This window comes from Drosophila bipectinata, chromosome 3L (genome assembly GCF_030179905.1).
Source record: "Drosophila bipectinata strain 14024-0381.07 chromosome 3L, DbipHiC1v2, whole genome shotgun sequence".
Classification (NCBI taxonomy): Eukaryota; Metazoa; Arthropoda; class Insecta; order Diptera; family Drosophilidae; genus Drosophila; species Drosophila bipectinata.
The window spans coordinates 23,608,539-23,631,142 of record NC_091738.1 but is presented as its reverse complement, the minus strand read 5'-3'; the positions used below and the strand labels follow the sequence as shown (position 1 = coordinate 23,631,142).

The window sequence follows — 22,604 nt, the reverse complement described above, 5'->3', positions numbered from 1 at the left end:
GGGGGGTTGTGAAAACGCATCCATCCAGCTCCTCAGATCTGTGAGATTTCCTCCTATCTCGTCTCTTGTGCTGCTTCCTTCGATTTACTTTACTTAATTCTATACCAAAAAAAACATTCATTTATCCCTTTTCCGTTCACAGCCACAAATTGTCTCGGACGGAACACACATACTTCATTATATTTACCGAACGCGGACCACATCCTCGAGCCTCTGGACTACACGCAAGACACCACAAAGGGATCTATTCAGATACGTACTTTACTTTACTTAAAAAAAAAACAATGTAAACAAAGGACTTTCCTTGCAGATTCAGTCTCGCCGGAAGGGCAGCGCGTGATCTGGATTCTACGATCCTGTCACGGGTCCAACTTCCGAGAATCCTTCGATCCTATCAAGTCCTTTTTTCGGGTTGGGCGCCACTTCGCCGGCTAGCACGCGTTAACATCTACAGGGATGGGAACACCCGGAAAACCCCAAAAGACAGCCTTACAAAAAAATATAGATATGGTGAATAAATAATAATACACTAATTCAACAAAAAAAAATAAATTCGAAACAAGCAAAAGTAAAAACGACTACGTTACACCATTCATTAAACCAGCAAAACAAACAGACAGCGGACACGAGAACCTCCGACATGGGACACCACGAAGGTTTCCCATCCATGGTCCAACTCCTGGATCCGTGGGATCATCACACTCGATCTGCACTCTCACATTCTGGATTACGCGTTTCACTTCCCCCCCTTTATTTCTTTTCTTACTCACATTTCATTTTAAGTTAATTTTGTTTTTATTTCATCCTTTATATTTTTAGTGGATAACACTCTTAAATATTAAACATGAATTAACCTAACACCTAACCAAGGCACCTTGGGACGAATACAGTTAATAGATTAATTACAAAAAAAATAAATAACAAATAATTTAAATAAATAAGTTTATAATCTACGCTAGGATACGGACAGGGTTTCAGGTACTTTTTAAATTTCTAATTTTCCAAAAAAACCTGTGGGCCACCCGGGAAGGGTGACCAATTTCCTTTCTTGTAGAAATTTTCGCCTTCGGGTGGCTCCAATTTGTTGACGAGCTCCAAGTCCTCTTTTTTCGAAAGATACTGAGGTTCAAATGAATCGTTATAATTTATCTCGATTTCATTTTTTCTTTGTACTCACTTTAGAGCTCCGTAGAAAATTATTTGGAATTTTTAGTTATTACTTTTTTTTCCCACGTGTCCTCCTCCTGTTGCCGTTCTCTTTCCTTTTTTTTTGGCCTCCTTGATCCCGGCTTTCCTCTCAATCACAGCGGTTGGATCCCGCCCGGTTCGTCCTGACTTCTTCTTTCTCAGGTCCATTCAGTTTGTTCCGATGTGCCATCCCTAGCCCCGATGTGCCATCCCTAGCCCCGCTGTGTCATCGCTTGCAGCGACTATCGACACCTAACAAACGAGCACGAATTTTCCGGTACTTGTCTATTTTCCGTCCCTTTAACAGTGCTTCTACTCCGCATCAGGCAACATCCGCCTAGAATCTCAACAAACCTTGTCCCATCTGGTTTTTTTTTGGGTTCCTGAAGTTTTCTTCCACATTCGAATTGTGCCGCATCCGCCGTTCCTTTCGACATCGGCGCTACTAATTCCCACTTGTGCCTTGTAAACGCATTTCATCCGCGATCTCACCGTTCTCATCACATTAGTGTGACCGGCCGCCGCTTCGTACGAGGCACCTATTGCGCAAGTCAGTCGACAAGCGTTGACCAGCGAATTGGTGTCTTAGAATGCCCACGGGAGACGACCAAAGGCCACGTCCGATCCCAACCATCCGTTTGGACAGATCTCGATCCGCTTCTCCGCGGACGCCTCTTTTAAAGCCTAAGGCGTACAGTGCCATTCCAAGGGCAAAGAGTGACGAATCCGTTAATACAATCCCCGGTCCTTCACAAAGGCAGACTCGTTCCGTTGCAAAAATGGCTCAAAGTGCGGTCGACGTGGCGCTGAAAAAGTTCATCGCTACAACAGATCGAATTAGCCAATTTGAGGCTAACATAAATACGCCAAAGAAACGAGCCTCACAGACCGCTTTGAGAACCGGCGGCTATTGGTCAACAGCCAGTTAAAAATACTTTTCAACATCCAGGCTATTTCTCAAGAGTCCGGGGACGCGCTGAAGGATCTGCAAGTCACCATTCGGAGTTGTCTGACAGCCCTAGCAATGTCCTCCATCAATGTTGAGGTTGGGACTGCCTCCTGGTATTTATGATTTCGTCAAAGCTCCTCAAAGTCACACTTTCTATGTGGGAGCAATCCGTCCATAATAAGGCCGAAAATACAACATGGAAGGAATTGGACAACTTCCTGACAGAGCGCCATCGCACTCTGGAAGCAATCGACGACGTCAGGCCTAGTGGCTCCGGGCAACTTCCGCCAAGGTCGGGAATTCCTACTGCCCCTGCTCGGAGGCTCAATTCGTACGAGACTCGAGTGGTTCCGGGCCCCAAGGGTTGCGATCTCTGTTCGAGGGAGAACCACCCCATTCGCTTATGTCCGCGGTTCCTAGAAATGGACGTAAATGGACGCTCGGACTACTTTAAAAGAAAGCAGTTATGTTTAAACTGTTTTGCCCGAGGACACCAGCAGCGCGACTGCACGAGCGCCCATACCTGCTTCACATGTCACAGCCGACACCACACACTCCTGCACCGCGGCAATCCGTTCGCCACCGCTCCAAGTCCGCCTACGACAGCAAACGGCTTGACCCGCACAGACTGCCAGAAGCACAAATGGCTCAGAGGATCAGTCGGATGTCCAGGTGTGCTTCGCTTCCGGGTCAGGAGCCGTCCTACTGGCACGGCCCTTATCAACGTGTGCCATTTGGGGTGCAGCTTCCAGGCACGAGCACTGATAGACTCAGGGTCCGAAGTGACTTTCATAACGGAACGACTGTTCAACCTCGTCAAGCCTCCCTTCAAGACGATTCAAGACCAAGTTTCCGGCCTTAATCAGACCATTTCCGCGCAGTCTACTAAATTGTGCCATTTCTCCATTTGGTCGCCGTCTAGACCCGGGCTACAATAAGAGACTGCGGCTTACGTTCTTCCGCAGTTGGTAGGAAATCTGCCATCATATTCGATTTCGCGAGATCATCTCAAGGGGCTGCCCGACATTTCTCTGGCGGACCCCAACTTCTTTGAGAGCTCCCAAGTCGATGTGTTAATAGGAGCTAACATTCTTCCGTCCATTCTCCTCGGTAATGCCAAGGCTAACATCTGCGGGTCGCTTCTCGGTCAGGAGACCATTTTTGGATGGGTGCAGACAGGCCCATTATCTCCAGCCAACCCCCGCAGCGTGTCCGTTTTTTCCGCACGAGTTGCCCCCAGCCTCGGTGACTCACTGGAAAAGCTCCTCACCAAATTCTGGGAGGTGGAAGATGTGCCCACACAAATAAGTTCGGAATCGGATTCAGTTTGCGAGCAAAATTTTGTCCAGACGACGAGAAGAGACGAGTGTGGCAAGTACGTTGGGACGCTCCCCTTACGCGACCCCGAGCAGAAGGGTTCCAAGCTAGCGACTTCGCGGTCCTTTGCCCTTGCTCAGTTCCTGCGTAATGAGCAGCGCCTGAAGAGGGATCCGCCTCTTAAGGCCCGCTATGACTCGATAATCTAGGAGTACATCGACTTAGGCCAAGGTCTCTCCCTCGAGCAATTCCGCTACCTACTATCTTCCACATCATGCCGTCTTCAAGCCCGAAAGCACGACGAGCAAGGTGCGAGTGGGGTTCAATGCTTCGAGCCCGTCCGCAAACGGGACCAATCTGAACGACATTCTTTACGCGGGCCCGGTCTTACAATCCGACCTGACGATTCAAATCCTAAAGTGGCGATACTTTAGGTTTGTCTTCAACGCCGACATCGAGTAGATGTATCGGAATATTTGGGTAGACCCCAAGCCTACTCCGCTCCAACGTATTTTGTTTTGCAATCCTCATGGGAATATCCGCGACTAAGAGTTGAAAACGGTCAAAAACGGTCGTGTGCTGCAACAGCTCGCTGACGACGAAGAGTCGAAGTATCCGCAGGCAAGCCAAGTTATCCGGCATTTTATGTACATTGATGACGTTCTCGCGGGGGCAGACTCCAAAACTGAAGTTCAAGCTGCGATTCGGGAGCTGAAAGAGGCCCTAGAGTTGGCAGGGTTTCCACTTAGGAAATGGACGTCGAATAGCAAGGCAATCCTGGCCGACATTCTGAGCGACCACCCCCTTCGTGCTGATTTCCTCGACACCGATGCAGAGAGCACGGCCAAGACACTCGGCGTGCGGTGGAAAGCGACGACTGATGAATTCTTTTTTGTACCGCCAATTGAGAATTGAAATTGCCAAATTGTTCGATCCAGCAGGTTGGCTGGCTCCTTTCATGGTTCGTGCAAAAATGTTCATGCAAGACATTTGGCTTCTGGATCTAGGGTGGGACGACGCCCTCCCTTAAGATTTCAGTCAGCAATAAGTTGACTTCCTAAAGATGGAATCGGTGCTCGATCAGATTCGTGCTCCTCGGTGGGTCGCGTTCCGACCACACCTAAAGGTCGAACACCACCGGTTCTGCGACGCTTCACAGAAGGCGTACGGCGCAGCAATTTATGTTCGTGTCGAGGTTGGGTCCACGGTAATAGTGACCTTGCTGACTGCAAAGACTCGAGTGGCCCCAGTTAAAACGGTGTCGCTCCCTCGGCTAGATCTGTGCGGTGCCTTGTTGTTGTCCGAGATGGCCACCGCCGTTCTGCCAAAAATGCCAGAGGCCGTGTCTGCCCTATACTGTTGGAACGACTCGTGGCTGCAGAGGCCAGCGTTCCAGTGGACAACGTTCGTGGCCAACCGGGTCACCAAGATCACCCAGTTCACCGACGTGCAGAAATGGGCACGTGCCCGCTCCGAGCAGAACCCTGTGGATCTCGCTAGCCGGGGCGTAGCTCTCCAAGATCTTGCGGATAACCAGTTGTGGTGGCACGGTCCTGACTGGCTGCAAAGGCCTCGCAGCGACTGGCCCACTCAAGGCAATGATGCCCCCGTGACTGAACTCGAGAAGCGAGCAGTCAAGGTCCATGTCGCGAAGGCGCCCCCCGAATATCTTCTTAAACGGTTTTCCACACTCGACAAGGCATTACGAGTCCTTGTCTATGTCAATCGCTTCATCCAGCGCGCACGGAGAATTCGATTTTCGTTCGAAGAGCACCTGACCGCTAATGAGGTTACGTCGGCTGAACGTCTTCTAGTTTCCGTCACTCAGCGCAGACACTTCGTTTCTGAGATGGGCTGCTTAAGCGAAAAGCGTCCAATATCGGCATCCAGTCCGATTCAAAATCAGAACCTCTTTGTGGATTCGCAAGGCCTTATGAAAGCCTGCGGCCGGGTCACGTCCACTGAGTTTCTCCAATGTGGTCCAGTATTACCAAACGGCACCCTATAATCCTTCCGACTGCCATCTGTCTCGACTCCTGGTTCAATTTACACATCGCATCACGCTGCGCGGTGGCAATCAGCTGATGATCCGTCTGATCCGGCCAAATTCTGGATTCCAAGGGTGAAGAATTTGGTCAAGTCCGTCTTCTATTCTTGTAAGGTATGTGTCATCCACAAGAAGAAGTTGCAGACGCAACTCATGGGAGAGCTACCCAAGGAACGGACGTCCTTCTCGAGCTCATTCACGTACACCGGTGTGGATTATGCCGGTCCTTTCGAGATAAAAAACTATACGGGGAGGGCCTGTCAAATCACAAAGGGTTATTTATTGGTTTTTGTGTGCTTCTCCACTAAGGCCATTCATTAACAGCCTACGTCGGACCTTACGACCGAGAAATTTCTGGCGGTGCCTATAGTCATCAGCAGCTTCTCTGGCATTTCCTTCCTCCGGGAGCTCCCCACATGGGGGGCCTGTGGGAAGCAGGCGTCAAGAGCTTCAAGACCTTGTTCTACAAGTCCACCGCCACGCGGAAATACACCTTTGAGGAGCTGGCTGCTTTCCTGGTGAAGATCGAGGCGTGCCTGAATTCGCGGCCACTCGCGCCAATGTCCGAAGACCCTGCTGATCTGTTGGCTCTTACACCCAAGCTTTTTCTTGTGGGAGGCCCACTTCTCGCCACGGTCGAGCCCGAGGTAAAACGGGATACCACTTCCATCATTAATCGCTGGCAACACCTCAAGACTCTTCAGCAGCAATTTCGGCTGTGATTGAAGGAAGAGTACCTCAAGGAGCTCCATAAGAGGAACAAGTGGCGAGCCCCTACGAGGGACCTCCGCGTTGGGGATATGGTCGTCCTCAAGAAGGACAACCTTCCGTCCAATGAGAGGCGTTTAGGCAGGGTTGACGCGGTGTATCCAGGATCCGATGGGCATGTCCGTGTGATCGACATCCGCACCGCTTGAGGGCTCGTCAAGCGGCCCGTTGCTAAGGTCGTGCTTTTTCCGTTGGAAGCGTCCGCCTACTCACAAAAATTAACATTTCTTCCGCTCCAATGTTCCTGTCCATTGTGCTGTCTTGTAGCTCTGCCGGTAGTTGCGAACAATCATTCACACCGATTCTGATAAAGTTATTTGTTCTTTCACCTTATTTCCGCCAGCCATAGTCAACACGATGTCGCCACGCCCACGCAACGCCCAATCGCTGGAAAGCAGATGTACTCGAAAGCAGATGTACATTCAATCCTACCGTTGCCGAGTCTGCAATGGAATCCACGCCTTGAAGAAGTGTCGGCGCTTCCTAAGCCTTAGTGCCGGGAAGCGGCTCCAAGCAGTTCTCGTGAACCGGTACTGCTCGAGCTGCCTGTATCACGAGCACTCCGCTCTTACGCCGTCCCGAGAGCTAAGCGAGGCGGTGCGTGCCCACTTCCGAGGCGTGACATTGGCGGATGAGCGATTCCATCAGCCAGCGACAATCTCCGTCGTCCTGGGCGCGGATATGTACCCGCGGATTATGCAGCCTGTAGATCCAGGACGGGCTGCCAGTGGCCCAGAGCACAGTTTTTGGATGGGTCGTGTCCGGAGCCTGTCACCAGCCATAACAACAAGGGAGCTGTTGCAACCCGTCCGATTGCAAGGGGGGCCGAATGTTTAGGTGAGGGGCCGTGGCGCCGCTCATCTGTGGATAAGTGCGCATCCGCGCTGAAGAGCGCATCCGCGCTGAAGAGCGCACCCGCGCTGAAGAGCGTACTCGCGCTGAAGAGCGAACCCGCGCTGAAGAGCGCATCCGGACTCGCCCCTCTGTGCACTCTCTCTCGCTCGTTGGTTGTCGTCGATCGTCATTTTATGGTACTAGTTAAGTTAATCTTCTGTAAGCAGCTAAATAAAGCTGATCGCGCTTCTTTTGAATTTACCGATGACGCCTTCTCATTTCATCTACTCCTGGAATCTTTTGCGGCAACAGGGTCGGCGATGTCTCCTTCACTCCTTCACACTTTTGGACAAAATTATAATACCCTCTGCTCAGTATTGAACAACACCGCAGACACACGAATCTTGAAAGAAGATGTGAAAGATATAAATTTATTATTGTATATATGTACAAAAGTCCGCCACCATTATTTTTGGTTTTGATGTATATATGTATGCATATTATTTTATATATATATTTGTCAAGCCAAATATGTGTTTCGAAGGTGGGATCATCTGTAAAGGTCTTGGAGTCTAAAGTACTAAAACTGATTAAAAATTCTCAGTTCCAGCCTTTAAATTAGTGGATTTGGGAGATCAGTGACTGGCCCCCCACATCGTCGCCTCAACATAACCGCAATTTGTTACGCATTTATGACTCATTTAACAGCTGATGAAGCGCACAGAGTTTATTTTGAGAAAGCCACTAATAAACTCTTTAATCCGGTCTTAGTGTTTCTTCTGAACGATTTAATTTCGTCCGGCAACTACCGTTACAAGATTAAAGAGCAGACCTACGGAAAATGTCGCCCGAGAGTGAAGCAGTGAGCCTGGTAAAAACCTCTTTTAACAAACCTAAAAACCTCTTTTGGCCAAAAAAAGGGAGTACAAATAGAAAAAAAAAAAACAGAACAAAGCCATGATTGAATTAAAAAATTTAATATTTTTCTCCAAATATAACAATTCACATGCAACGACCTTTCCCTTTAAGAAGTAACAAGAAAGGAAAGCTAACTTCGGCCGGAGCCAAAGTTGATATACCCTTGCATTTAAAACACGTGTTCGCGATTTACGTTCTATTTATTAGAAAGTCCAGTTATATTTCAACATAAATCCAGTTTGCCATTGAGATGCTTGGACATTTATTTTATTTTAAGACAATTTATCAACTTTTCGTAAAACTTGAGAACTGGCAATTTTTTTTAATTGTTGTATTGAAAAGCGAAGGTATTGGTCGGTGTTGAGAATAGATACCCGCAGCTTTGGCACATGAAACCATCTAGCACCTTTGTGCGTCACTCTGCTAATTCCTTAGGATAAGTCAGCGACGGCGCTCAACAAAACCTGCAGGATGAATTCAGTGTTACTCCCAGATGACACTGAAGGATGCCATTAACCCTTCGCTAAAAATGATAAAGCAGCTTATGGAGGAGAAACTAAACTCCACTTAAGTCGAGGTTTTGACCATGACCTCCAAGGGTTAGTTTTACATGTTCAAAAAGAAAGAGTACATCCCCGAAGTGCCGTAAAAACGCAAATACTTTTATCGGTCAATTTTAAAACGCAGATTATGGTTGAAATATGGCTGGTGGGCACAATGGTCTAGCCGACCACTTTTCTTGGCATAATTAGTATCTAACGAATGAAACAAGATTATTCGATTTCATTTTTATACCCTTGCAGAGGGTATTATAATTTTGTCCAAAAGTGTGCAACGCAGTGAAGGAGACATCTCCGACCCTATAGAGTATATATATTCTTGATCAGGATCACCTCCTGAGTTGATATGAGCATGTCCGTCTGTCCGTCTGTCCGTCTGTCCGTCTGTCTGTCTGTCCGTCTGTCTGTTTCTACGCAAACTAGTCTCTCAGTTTTAAAGCTATCGTCTTGAAACTTTGCACACACCCTTCTTTCCTTTGCACGCAGTATATAAGTCGGAACGGCCCGGATCGGCCGACTATATCCTATAGCTGCCATATAACTGATTGATCGGAAATGGTATAACTTTGGTATTTTTAGAGTTAGAGAGTTTAAATTTTAGGTGAGAACTATTTTTGGCAAAATAATACGACATGCCAAATTTCATAAGGATCGGCCGACTATATCCTATAGCTGTCATATAACTGAACGATCGGAAATGACCCAACTTTCGTGTTTTTGAAGATAGAAAGCTGGAATTTAGTACAGACTCTATTTTTGGTCAGTTGATCCAACCTACCAAATTTCATTAGGATCGGCCGACTATATCCTATAGCTGCCATATAACTGAACGATCGGAAATGGTATTTAATAGAAATATCAACTTTCGTATTTTTGAAGATAGAAGCTTGGGACTTTTTTTAGATTTTGTATTGTAATAAATTGGAGTATATATTCCTATTCCCATAAGGATCGGCCAACTATATCCGATGTTTGCGATATATATCCGGTTTTAACTGCAAGGGTATATAAACTTCGGCTCCGCCCGAAGTTAGCTTTCCTTTTTTGTTTTTATTGGACTCATACAGTGGGGGGGAAATCTCATGTTCCATAGCACGCGTGAATAGGGTAGGAAATTCTGCTGCAGCGCTGCCGGCACACTGACAGTGTGAGCAATATTATATTGATTGTTCAGAAGCTCCTTCATTTGCTCCCATTTGCCTCGTTTGGCAGCCAAAACTTTAAAAAAATATATTTCCACAAATTTTCTCAGAAATTGGGTTGGAACAAGTTTTCTCCATAGAAAATATAGATAGGGAAGCGTAGTTTTTCATTTTTTTAAGAACTGTTGCTAGAAAGCTATTTTGCGCCCCAGTGGACTAATAAACCCATAGGCAGAAGAATTTAAAAAAAGGGTTATTTTTTAAGTGAATGTTCTAAAATAATGGCAGATAGGCCCCAGATTGTAATTTTATTTGTAAATTTATTTAAAAAAAAATAATAAAGGAAAGCGCTTTAATGAAGGAATCTGAAATTTATTAGGTTTAAGTTTGTATTGTGCTTATTATATTTAGGGTATTAACAGATCTAAATATTCCCAAAAAATTTCATTCAAAATTTCAAAATTCAAAACTCAAAATTTCTTTGTTCTCCAGTTCGAAATTCAATACATTCATTATTATTAATAATTATCTGTTATTTCTATATTATTATAACTAAGAGTAAGGATAAGGATAAGAGTAAGGATAAATTAAGTTAAAAGATATTCCATAATTTTGGATTTAATTACATCTAGGGATAGTTCAGGGGACAATAAATGGGACAATGAGTTATAATTTTTACAAATAACGCGGAATGGATCGTGTTCCGCAAAATTAGACCTAGAAATCGGTAACCAAAGGGGTCGGAAGGATCTAGTTACTCTATTAGGCACAGAAAACATTAATTTTTCAAGAAGTACTTGAGAGTCAACCTGTCCAAGAATAAGCACATGAAGTAGCATAACCCCAGCACAAGTACGGCGCTTTTTTAAAGGAGGTAGGTTTAGTAGTTTTAACCGGCAATTATACGACGGGAGGGAAGAGGCAGTATCCCAGTTTAAGCTTTTTAACGCAAATAGCAGAAACTGCTTTTGGACTGATTCAATCCTCCTTTGGTGAACAAAGTATTGCGGACTCCAAACGCTAGAACAGTATTCCAAGATAGGACGAACCAACGATACGTATAGAGTTTTAGTTGTGAAAGGATCATCAAATTCTTTAGACCAACGTTTGATAAAAGCTAGCACACCTCTGGCCTTATTAACTGTTAGTGATATGGACAACTTATTGTCAAAAATGACTCCAAGATCGTTATTTAGGGAAACACGATCTAAGACGTTATTCCCAAGAGAGTACGAAACGATGTGAGGCACACTGCGATTGAACGTCATAACCTTACACTTTGAGCAGTTAAGCAAAAGGAGATTGTTTGAGCACCACAAGAAGACTTCGTTAAGGTCTAGTTGCAGGTGCCTATAGTCTGAGAAAGAAAGACATAACTTGACATCATCAGCATACATAAATGTAGTAGCATAGTTTACAACACTAGGTAAATCGTTGACAAAAAGAACAAACAGAAGAGGTCCTAAGTGACTACCTTGTGGGACACCAGATGAAACTTTTATAATCTGTGATGAACTGTTTTTAAACAAAACACGCTGCGTGCGGTTCGATAGATAAGAGGTCAACCACTGTACTATATGTGGAGAAAACCCCAAAAGACACAGCTTATGAAGGAGGAGGTAGTGGTTCACAGAGTCAAACGCTTTACTAAAGTCAGTGTACACCACATCAGTTTGCATGCGGCTCAGAAAACCTCTGTGGATAAACGAAGTGAATTCAAGAAGGTTAGTTGTGGTAGAGCGATGCTTGACAAAACCATGCTGTGAAGTGGAAATAATGCTTTTACAAAAATGTTGCAGTTGGAAAGTAATCTCAAGCAGTTTGGGAATCGCAGATAGCTTAGCAATCCCCCGGTAGTTCTCAATAAGGGTTTTAGTGCCTTTCTTATGAAGCGGAATAATAAATGATTCATTCCATCTCTTGGGAAGACATGCCAGCTCCAAGGATAAGTTGAATAAGATAGTGAGAGGATAGCAAAGGATATCAGAACAGTACCTTAGAACACAGCTAGGAACATTGTCAGGACCAGCAGAGAATGATATATCTATTGTTGAAAGAGCTTCGAACAGATCCTGAATTCGAAATTTTGAAAAGTAAATGTTGTTTATATGTGGTAATTTATAAGGATAAGAAGAGTTGTGGTTATATGAATCGGACGAATAGGTGGTTTGAAAAAATGACGCAAAGAGATTAGCAATACCTTGCTCAGAAGAATGTGAAATATTTTTATATGATAGGGAAGGAGGAAAAAGATTTGATTTACGTTTCATATTGACAAAAGAGAGGAAGGAGCTTTGATCATTACGAAAGTTTACCTTACAATTCTTTATATACTGCTTATAAAGTTGATCGTTGAGAATAATAAACTGGTTGCGAACATAAAGAAAGTTTGACTGGTGGCAAATCGATCCTGATTTAAGAAACTTTTTGTAAGCTCTGGATTTCCTGTTCTTAAGACGAGAAAGGTGTTTATTATACCAGGGTGGTTTAGTAGACAATGATACTGGGACTTCCGGAACAAATTTGTTCAAGGCATTATGAATTATTTCGTAAAACGAATCCGTAGCTGCTTCAATTGTGTTTATAGATGAAAGAACATTCCAATCGATTTCAGCTAAATGATTCCGAAGGGCCATAAAATCAGTCTTTCTGAAGCATTTGAAAAGAGGTTTAACATTAAAGCAAGCATCATTGAGAGGCAGATCAATTAACACCGATGCTAATAGTGTAGGATGGTGAAAGTCTTCAGGAAGCGATAGCGGCGGGGACCGAAAGACAGTCACAGAGGATGACACATTGGAGGAAATAAGGTCCAGAAATCTACCATGAGTGTTATGAATTGGATTAATTTGGAGCAGGGCAAGATCGGTTAAGCCATCGATAAAGTCGTTATGACAACTGAAAAGCAAGGAATTGTCTACCTCAGACGGGATCCAGGAAATGATGGAAAGGTTGAAATCTCCCATGATTAGGATTAAATCACGGTCCTTGGCCAACGAATAAACAGACCTAATGGCATCAAGATGGTGAAAGTACCCAATATCTTCAGCCATGGGAGGAATTTATGAAAAGGTCAGGAAAATATGAGACGAGCCAGTTAAAATTTTCACCGCAATGAACTCAATTCCGAACTCGTTCGTGAAAGGAATAATTTCAGAAGGGTACTCATTACTAACAGCAATGAGGATACCACCTGCAAAAGTTGGACGATCCAATCGAAACACTATGAATTTGGAAACAAGAATTTCATAATCAGAGACAGAGGAGTTAAGACAAGTTTCAGTAAGCACGATAGCATCGAATTCAAAAAAAGCACTCTTTGTAAAAATTGACTCAGCTTACCCAGAATACTTCTAACGTTTTGATAGCAGCAGGAAAATACAATGTTATTCAGTTTTTTGAAGCAGTTGGATTCTGGGCGAAGCAGGGCTAGGATTCTGAGCGTCTTTTGCTAGGAATTCATGAATGATACTGTGCTCAGGCCAAGCTGCAGGATCAAGTGCTTTTTCAAGGTAGGAATCAGGTAGGACTATTTTAAAAGAAGAAATAGAACGCTTATGCTTAAAGTTAAACTTAAAAACAGCTATTTCATTAGGAGCTACCTCAAAATGGTTTAACAGGTGACTCCTGACATCATCAACAGTAGCATCCAGCATAAGCCGAAAGACAAATATGGCCTTACGAGGAGCAACCGCCCTCAGCGTAAGTCCAGAAGATCTAACTTCAGGCGCCACACCAACCAGAGGCCTTGGAGACATCACAGCTAGAGCAGAGGGTAGGTTGTCCAACGATGGGGGTTGTCCAACGATGTCCAACGATGGAGGCTCCAAGGTGAGAGGTGGATCGGAATTTGTACTCGGTACGCTGATCGCTTCTTGCAAGGGATAACTATTAGAGAGCCCTGAAGGAAGGCTCATCAAGTCCCTTGGTACTGGTACAGCATAAGTAGGTAGACAAGTAGGCGACGGTAAAATGTTTTGTGTTGAAAATTCATCGACTTGTACAGAATGGGATGTAGGGGTATTCAGTAATTTAGCCGTCAGCAGGTTGTTGTTCGGAATTTTTCGTCTCGGGGATTCGCTTAACAACTTTAGCCCAAGGAATTGAGTTTCAAGAGCGAGGAATTGCTTATTAAGGGCCGAGAATTGCTTGCGGACATCTAGGAAACCATTTCTCGTCTGTTTCATAAAAGTCCGCATCTCTGACTCAATTTCTCTACAAGCAATGCAAGACCATGTCAGGCCAATTTTCTTGTTGATAAGGTCACTTATCCGTCCATTGTGTCTTCCTCCAGCACATTTAATATGTGAGCAGTTGTTGCAGAGCCAACAAGACAGGTATGAGTCACCCGTGATGGTTCCACCAAATTCACATTTTTTTGCTGTGCAAGTAAAACTCATTTTTGATTTCTTTTCTGACGGAATGCAGACCACTGTAATATCGTGTAAAGAATTTAGGCTCTCTGAAGCCGAGAGTGGACGATCAGATCGGATGTAAGAGATGACGTTACAAAAGAGATGTGCAACGAAGGTTCGGCGTCGTGAAGAACAACAAACTCCACAGTAACTATGATGTAACGGGTTACGTCCGGAGAGTACAGCTCGGAGAGACTTATGTTGGAGAGTATAGTATAGTTTAACCAAATCCCGATATGGTTAAAGCGCAACAGAGATAACTTTAACCGATTAAATATATAAATTGGAAATAAATAGTTCAATGAACTTATTAAGTCGAATTTTTTTTTAGGGATTAATTGTTATATTTCAACTTGTCGCAGAAGGAGAAAGCTTGAGTTCAAGATCGAAAATAATTGCAAACTGGCAAGAGCGATCGAAGAAACACGTCCGGGTACGGCAAGTGAATATACAGAATTCCAATTCAAAACTTTTTTCGAATCAGGAAGACCTTATTCTTCAATCTTCTATGAGGGCCCTTCGCTTAATAGCATTTCCAAAACTTCTGGTGGAAGTCTAATTTTTTTTTTTTGCTTCTGAATGTGTTTATATATGTATGCGTCTTTAACTTTTATATATACGTATGCGTTTACCTTACTTTCATATTTCAAACCATTCTGAGTTTTTTTAATTTGAGGTTTAAAGCTATAAAACCAAATTGTGACTAAATAAAATCGAAAAAGAAAAAGTAATTTATTCTTTGACGTACAATAAGTTTCAAGGTTGGACTAAGCTGGACTCACTTTCCACACCTTTTTAAAAACGAGATATCTATGCAAACTTTTACTTTTTGGACGATTCTTAACAGCTGAGATTAGCTTCGGATTTCGTGAATGTGGCAAAATGTAAGAATATTTTTTGGTGCAACCCTAGTGTTTTTCGATCAATGCGATCAAAATCCTTTCGATTTCGGCTGGACCATAGTGCAACGTATTCATAAAACTATTTTTTTCAAATAATATACCACAGGTGCATAATATTATTTTCGTATGCAGCTTTGGGATCGAGCTAGTGAGCAAAGCTCAATAATGAAAATAAAAGGGGAAGTCTAATTAATTTTTTCCGGGTTGCTTAGGTTAGTTTGAGACGGCGATCACTGACCTCCCAAATCCACTTGAGCCGCTGGGGCTTCTTGTGATACCGCATGGGCAATACCACCCCTTCCTATCTACTATAGTGCCCAAAGAAGTCTACCCTTCCTGAGGCGAATCGTGGTTCCATCCAGCTTACCGGATTAAGCCAATATGTCCGCGTGGAGCGATCACCGTGAGGTCTCCGTAAGAGTTTCTGCACCCAGGAGTTGAAATCGAATCGCCCAAGCGCAGGTTAGTGGCTCAGGAGGTGTGTTATGGTCTCCTTCTCCTCCAAATCCCGATATGGCACCGATAGTCTAGCCGCGTGCATCCGTATTAACCAATGCCTCGAGATGGCCTTAATCGCTAGACTGCAGTTTTGCCGGTTAAGGCAGATAAGCATAAATGATCTTTTCCTAGAGCATTGATCTTTTGCATATCATGCGCGAATTCCTGTAGTTCTGGAGATTCCTCCATTTTCTCAGTGCTACCAAGTCGAAGTGATTCCTGTATTTCAGCCTTCACTTTGCTAAGGGAATGCCTACTTGGTCTTTCTCCAGAAGGAAAGGGTTGGTAGTACCTGCCCTTGCTTATTCGTCATAGGCGCAATTTGCCTCGTGGTCACTATGGCACTACCCATATTAGACCGTTTTTATCTGCCCATTTTGAGAAAACGCTCGGTTTGTCCGTTGTGCGGTCCGTCATAGAGTCATAGCGCCCACCATGGCGTTCAGGTCTTCTTTGTCATTAACGTCCCTTGTTGGAGGTTCCCCCAAGGTTCTATCTAGTTTCTTCTTGTAGAGCTACCAGCGTGCTTTTATAGGATTGCGTACTGCTAGCTGAGTGAAGTTCCACTAATTGACCACTAATTCTATGTATCGGAGATCCGAGAAGGAGTGTTTCTCTAGGACGCTCCATCTAACAACCCTTTCCGCTAGAGAATCTGGGTAAGGAGTAATGTCAACGACCTCCCTTCTGTTCTTGAAGATGGATGAAGATGGATGAAGTTACCCATCAAAAGATTTGAGCTCAGGATTAAATCGAATAGTGACCCACCCCTTTCGTTAGTATCAGTGCTTCCCCATTGATGATGATGGGCGATGACTTCGCCCTATTATCAGGTCAATCTTCTGCTTCTCGCTGTTTTCCCCTAGCTGCTTGAGTAGCGGGTGGAGGGCATCCTAATCGTGACCTCTGTATGCCGAGCATACCTTTAGAGACCCCATTGGGCATTCTATATTGCTACGGCTACATAATCTTCATTGCTGAAATTAAGTAGCAAAAAGAGGTTAAAATTCTGTTTTTCAAGGAATAAGGCCCTTTTACTTGTTGTATCGGCTTTAAAAATCCTGTATTCCGACGCCTCAACCTAAGAATCCTAGGTCCAACTATACAGGGTTCTCGAATTAGAGTAGGATGGCAGCTGATGCCGCCTTATTTGTGTTGGAGGTTTATCTGCAAGATTGTCAGAGACAACCTTGATATTCTTCCTTTGCTTCCACAGTAACCTCTTCTACCGTCTTGGACCTCAGCAGGGAGGGTTCCTCTATCACGACGCCTCTAAGAGCCCCTGCCAAGTCGGTCTCCTCCGAGATTTACCCTTGAATGATGTCCTCTCCTCATCCGACATTTCTTCATAGTGTCCCTCTTCGGTCGGGTCCTCCAAGTCTGGCTTTTGGACGTCTGCCTCCATCTCGATGCCTCCTGTCTTGCTCCTGGCATCCGACTTGTAAACCCGGACCATAACATGCTCGAAGCCGTACATAATCCGGTATCCAGTTTCCTCCAGGATTCTCGCCGTGTCCTCATTTAGCGTGAAAACAACCTGCCTCCGTGGTTCCATTGCATGCTTAACCTGGACGGCTCTTTAGTCCGCCGCGGTTTAGTGGTCCCATGGCTAGCCCCGCTTTAGAGGAAGATGCCTTTCCACCTTCCCCCGCACCGGCCCGTCACGCCTCCAGGTGTTGCCCCTCTATAGGAAGCTTCTTTATCCTAGACACTCCTTGGCCTTTGAGGGCCTTGTAATTTGAAAGGTCATTGACCCCATTTCCGGACTTTTTTAGGGAGTTCCGTTCTCCACTTCTATTTTTAATTAGGTTTGTTAAATTCATATGGACCCCCTAGTAGGAGGGAAGAAGTTCGTCAATCATGACATAGCACGCTTGTGATAATGAGGCTGGTTAAAACTGTAGGGTCGGCTGGTCCCCCAGAGTTCGCATATTAGCGTTCGAGCCTCCTCTTGGACACGGGTCCTTCGGCATTTGCTATTTCACCTTGGATTTTGTAATTTTGAGGAAGGGAGTGTTCTTACCCCTGGCCCCATTGCTTGCGCGTAGGTCCCCCTGTTGTTCCCGTTGGCTGACGGCCTTCTGCGTTCTGATCTTCGTTTGATACTGCCAATGCTCTGAACTCTTAGACCATTTGGGTGGCAGGATCATCTGCGTCCTATCCACTTGAAATTCTTTTCTTCTTTTTCTTATCATCAACATTTATAATCATTTTAATGGTTTCATGGTTAACTTGGAATGACCTTGGAAAGAAGATCGGCTTTTTCATTTCACCAAGGTTAGAAGAACATTAAATGCGCTCCGAATGCTAATGGGAACCCATATAAGAATCAGAGATTCTGCGTTTTTTTAAGCAACAAAACCCATCTATCAGCTAACAGCTTTGCACAGAAATGTATTTTCGTCATCTGCCTCAAAACATTTTGCAGCTCAATTCCCCATCGCCAAAGTGTTTGTCTGTTTATTTTGACATCTATGAAAATCACTTTAAGTAATAACCCGAAATGAAACCTCCTTAGATTCATTCAACAGGGTAAACTACCGACCGGACCTCCGATACTGACTGATGGTGATACTGACAGGTGATCCCGTCATCTGCCCATGACACTCTGGAGACTGATATCTTGGCTAAGATAAAAACCGAAATAAAGGTGGTGGAGATTATTAGCAATTATAAATACAAATTTACTAGGCGCACATCTTCTCTCAAGATCCGTGTGTCTACAAAACGGGAAAAATTTGTCTCTTCCAATTAGATTTGGAAAAATGTCAAGCTCCAAGCAACTGAAAAATTTTCATCCTGCCAAAGAAATTCGAGTGGTTTTCAAAAAACCGCTAGACAAAAACCGTAGGAGTGAAAGCTGCTACACTGCATAGCAACAAGAAAGAACGGAGCTATGAAAAAAACAACAGAAGCCCCGTGACTATCCTATATGTAATCAAAGATTATAAAGTACATAGATGGGACATCAGGGCCCAAAACGGTCAACTTTTTGCGTCGAGCTTGTTGGTGAGGGGGGAACGCGCATGCATACGATTTTATTTTTAGAACTCTTTACATGTATCCGTCAACAAAAATGTGAACCTATGTATATATGTGTGACTGCTCGCACGACGGAGTAAAAATGTTTTGGCTTCCAAATTTCAATTTCAATTTCTCGTTTCTGTTTTCGATACGCCGATGTGGTAGTTGGTAGAACAAATAGTATTTTTGATCGCCGCAGATTGAGACAGGATGGTAGCGTAATGCATAGAGTAGTTACTTTTTGTGTAATATATCTGTGTTCAAATCCTCGTAAGGACTTAGAGCTTTTTTTTTATTTTATATTTTTTATTTTATTTTTCTTTAATTTTACAATTGGAAAATTGTTTTATTCTTCATTATGTCCCGCTAATAAAATGATCATAAAATTTCAAGGGAGTCCTTCCGGTATTTTGTCATCCGACACGTCTGTCACTTATTTTTACAACAATTGTAATAGAATGCAATTAAAAATAATAATAATAACGTAAAAATTAAAAGTAAAAAAAAATAAAATAATAAAAAAATAAAAGTACATATAAAAATAATCATAAAACTAAAACTTGATCAAAATTGAAACAACCGTCCCGCTAATGAAATCGAACCCAGGGACCCCATGAATAGGGATAGCGCACTATCCATCTAGGCTACCCTCGAAGTTGATTTTATGATACTTAAAATTGGTATTAAAGGAGGCGCTAGAATCTATACCAAAAACAGAGTTGACGAGTAAGGATAGTAAAAGATATTTCTGATCTCTTTACTCTTACATTGGTTCGATTACAACGTTTCAAACTTTCATCGTTCCAAAAATGTTACGATCTAAAAATAGAATTCTCTCTTTCCATCTCTCAACTGCCAGCCGTTTGTCGTGGAACCCGCTCTCAAATTTTTATACCCTTGCAGAGGGTATTATAATTTTGTCCAAAAGTGTGCAACGCAGTGAAGGAGACATCTCCGACCCTATAAAGTATATATATTCTTGATCAGGATCACCTCCTGAGTTGATATGACCATGTCCGTCTGTCCGTCTGTCTGTCCGTCTGTCTGTCTGTTTCTACGCGAACTATTCTCTCAGTTTTGAAGCTATCGTCTTGAAACTTTGCACACACCCTTCTTTCCTTTGCACGCAGTATATAAGTCGGAACGGCCCGGATCGGCCGACTATATCCTATAGCTGCCATATAACTGATTGATCGGAAAAGGTATAACTTTGGTGTTTTTAGAGTTAGAGAGAGTTTTTAGAGTTCAAATTTGACACGAGAGCTATTTTTGGCAAACCATTACGACATGTCAAATTTCATAAGGATCGGCCGACTATATCTTATGGCTGCCATATAACTGAACGATCGGAAATGACCCAACTTTCGTGTTTTTGAAGATAGAAAGTTGAAACTTAATACAGATTCTAGTTTTGGCCAGTTGATCCAACCTACCAAATTTCATTAGGATCGGCCGACTATATCCTATAGCTGCCATATAACTGAACGATCGGAAATGGTACTTGGTAGAAATATCAACTTTCGTATTTTTGAAAATAGAAGTTTGGGACTTTTTTTAGATTTTTTATTTTAGTTAATTAGTTTTAATATGATGTAATCATAAGGATCGGCCAACTATATCCGATGTTTGCGATATATATCCGGTTTTAACTGCAAGGGTATATAAACTTCGGCTCCGCCCAAAGTTAGCTTTTCTTTCTCGTTTCATTATTACAGCGGGTTCCAAGACGGAAAAAATGAAAACATTTGAGAGCGGGTTCCATGACGCGGCCTACCAAAATGCCGTAGAACCCGCACTTATAGACATTTATACAGCGGGTTCCACTACGAACTGAGACGATGTTAAGATGATTTTACAATTTTGTATTTTTTTTCATTTGGTTATAAATTTTGGAAAACTCATTAAACTAATAAAACAATAATATAAGTAGATTTAACATTTAAAAAAATTTGACTTCCCGAGCCTGGTTTGAACTCGTTTTACTCGTCGCGCGAAAAATTTCTCAAACTTAACTTGTCGCGCAATGAAACCCGCTCGTTCCAGCGGGTTCCACTGCTGGAACCCGCCATAGAAAATTTTTCTTTGTATGAGATGTCCCATCTATGTACTTTATAATCTTTAATGTAATTACTAGCGGGTGGTAGAAAATCAGAATAAAAAGTCTATCACTCAGTTTAGTCATAAATCCTACATTACTCATAGATTAGGTTACATGACTTATTTTAAGCAAAACACTGGTAAGATTGTCGTTGTTTTTGAAATCATCCAAAACAGGCATGTGTCCCAACCTAAAGTTAAATTAAAGCGGAACTAGTGCTGTGTGTGGCACCCCTTTATAGGGGCATTTCTAAATTGTCAGGCATTCCAAAGCCTTTTGGAACATTAATTACTCTATAATTATAATTATAATTGCAACATCTTTGTAGCTCCATAATTTCTCCTTGCTAGCATGGTTTCACGGAGCTCGTACCATTACCATCAACTTGTTCGGGGATACTTCTTTTGCCACGCATTTATTTTAGAGTGGCTAACATACAGATGTCATTTACACTGAATTTAGTAAAGAATTTGACTTTGTTACCCACACGCTCTTTTCAAGTAAACTTTGTCTTGCAATTAAATATATTTTAATTGCAAGATTTAATTATAAATATTTAATTATAACCAAAATTAAAATAATATTAATATCTAAGTTACAAAATACAAAAGAAATTCACGTTTTCAACAAAATAAAATAGCTTAAAAACAAATTTTTTTAATGGAATTTTTTTTATAAAATTTTTGAAAAAATTTCAGTTTTGGTGTCGGGTTTGCTGACATGTCTGACAACATGTTATGTACTATTAATTATAGTCTATAACATATAGAAAAAATAAACATAAAATAATTAAAAGAGAGGAGCATTACGTTGATGGTTTTGTCGATTAGGAAAGGAGAACAGGTGAAGTCATTTCGCAGACTGTCTTCATATTTCACGAGTCTATTCAATTTGTAAAAAAAAAAAATTTTTATTCTGCATGCAAATGAAACTTGTTGATCAACTTTGATAGACCAGTTAAGGGTGCAGGCAATGTAATGCACATAGAGTGCGACTGACTAGATATTGTGAAGTTAAAGCTCTCGATAACGGAGAGGGCGTCCCGACCTAGACATTGCGGAGCGAAAACTCTCTAAACAATGGCTCGTTGAAGTCGAGCGGCCGAGAGAGAGTCGGCTTGCGACCAACTAAGCGATTTGTACCGATTTAAGCCTGATGTACTTGCAATTACAAAAAATCATACGAAACAAGAAAGGAAAGCTTCGGGAGGAGTTGAAGATGTTATACCCTTGCAGTTAAGATCTTATATAAATAACAAATACCCGTTAAAGATAAGCGATCGTGATGAGAATTCAAATATAAAACTAATTTTTTAAAATACTAAATTTAAAAAAAATCCCAAGAAGAAGCTTTGAAGATAGAAATCTTCAAAAAAAAAAAAAAAACAAATATATTTAACAAACCCCATTGTTGATCGCTGTTGATATGGCAGCTATAGGATATAGCTATTGTTGATATGGCAGCTATAGGATATAGACAGCCGATCCTTTTAAAGTTTGGTAGGTCAGACCCATTGGCAAAATAGAATCTGTAGAAAGTTCAAATTGATATCTTCAATAACACCAAAGTTATATTCTTTCCGATCAATTAGTTATAATGCAGCTATTGGATATTGTCGGCCAATATCTAGTGTTCCGACTTATTTACTGCGGGCAAAGGAAGGAAGGGTGTGCAAAGTTTCAACTCGATAACTTTTAAACTAAGAGACTAGACAGACGGTCACACAGATAAATATGTTTATATCTAGACTGGAAGTTATCTTGATCAAGAATATGAGTATACTCACTTTACAGGGTCAGCGATGTCTCCTTCACTGCGTTGCACACTTATGACCAAATTTATAATACCCTCTGCGGGTATAAAGAGGAGATTTCACAGTCGTTTGTGTTTGAGACTCACTGATCTCAAACGCATCCCATTAATGGGCCTAATTTAAGTTTACCT

At 42.7% G+C, this 22,604-nt stretch overlaps 1 protein-coding gene, 1 long non-coding RNA gene and 1 pseudogene across 2 annotated transcripts in view; all 3 read left to right on the top strand.

Moving 5' to 3' along the window:
* Positions 1–22,604, top strand: part of lovit (loss of visual transmission) — a 225,641-nt gene that overhangs the window by 156,000 nt on the left and 47,037 nt on the right. The window lies entirely within an intron of this gene.
* Positions 2,048–6,000, top strand: LOC138926309 (uncharacterized; annotated as a pseudogene).
* LOC138926408 (uncharacterized) lies at positions 13,059–14,339 on the top strand. Its single transcript, XR_011442925.1, has 3 exons — positions 13,059–13,246; positions 13,307–14,060; positions 14,152–14,339. It is a non-coding gene; the product is annotated as an uncharacterized lncRNA (long non-coding RNA).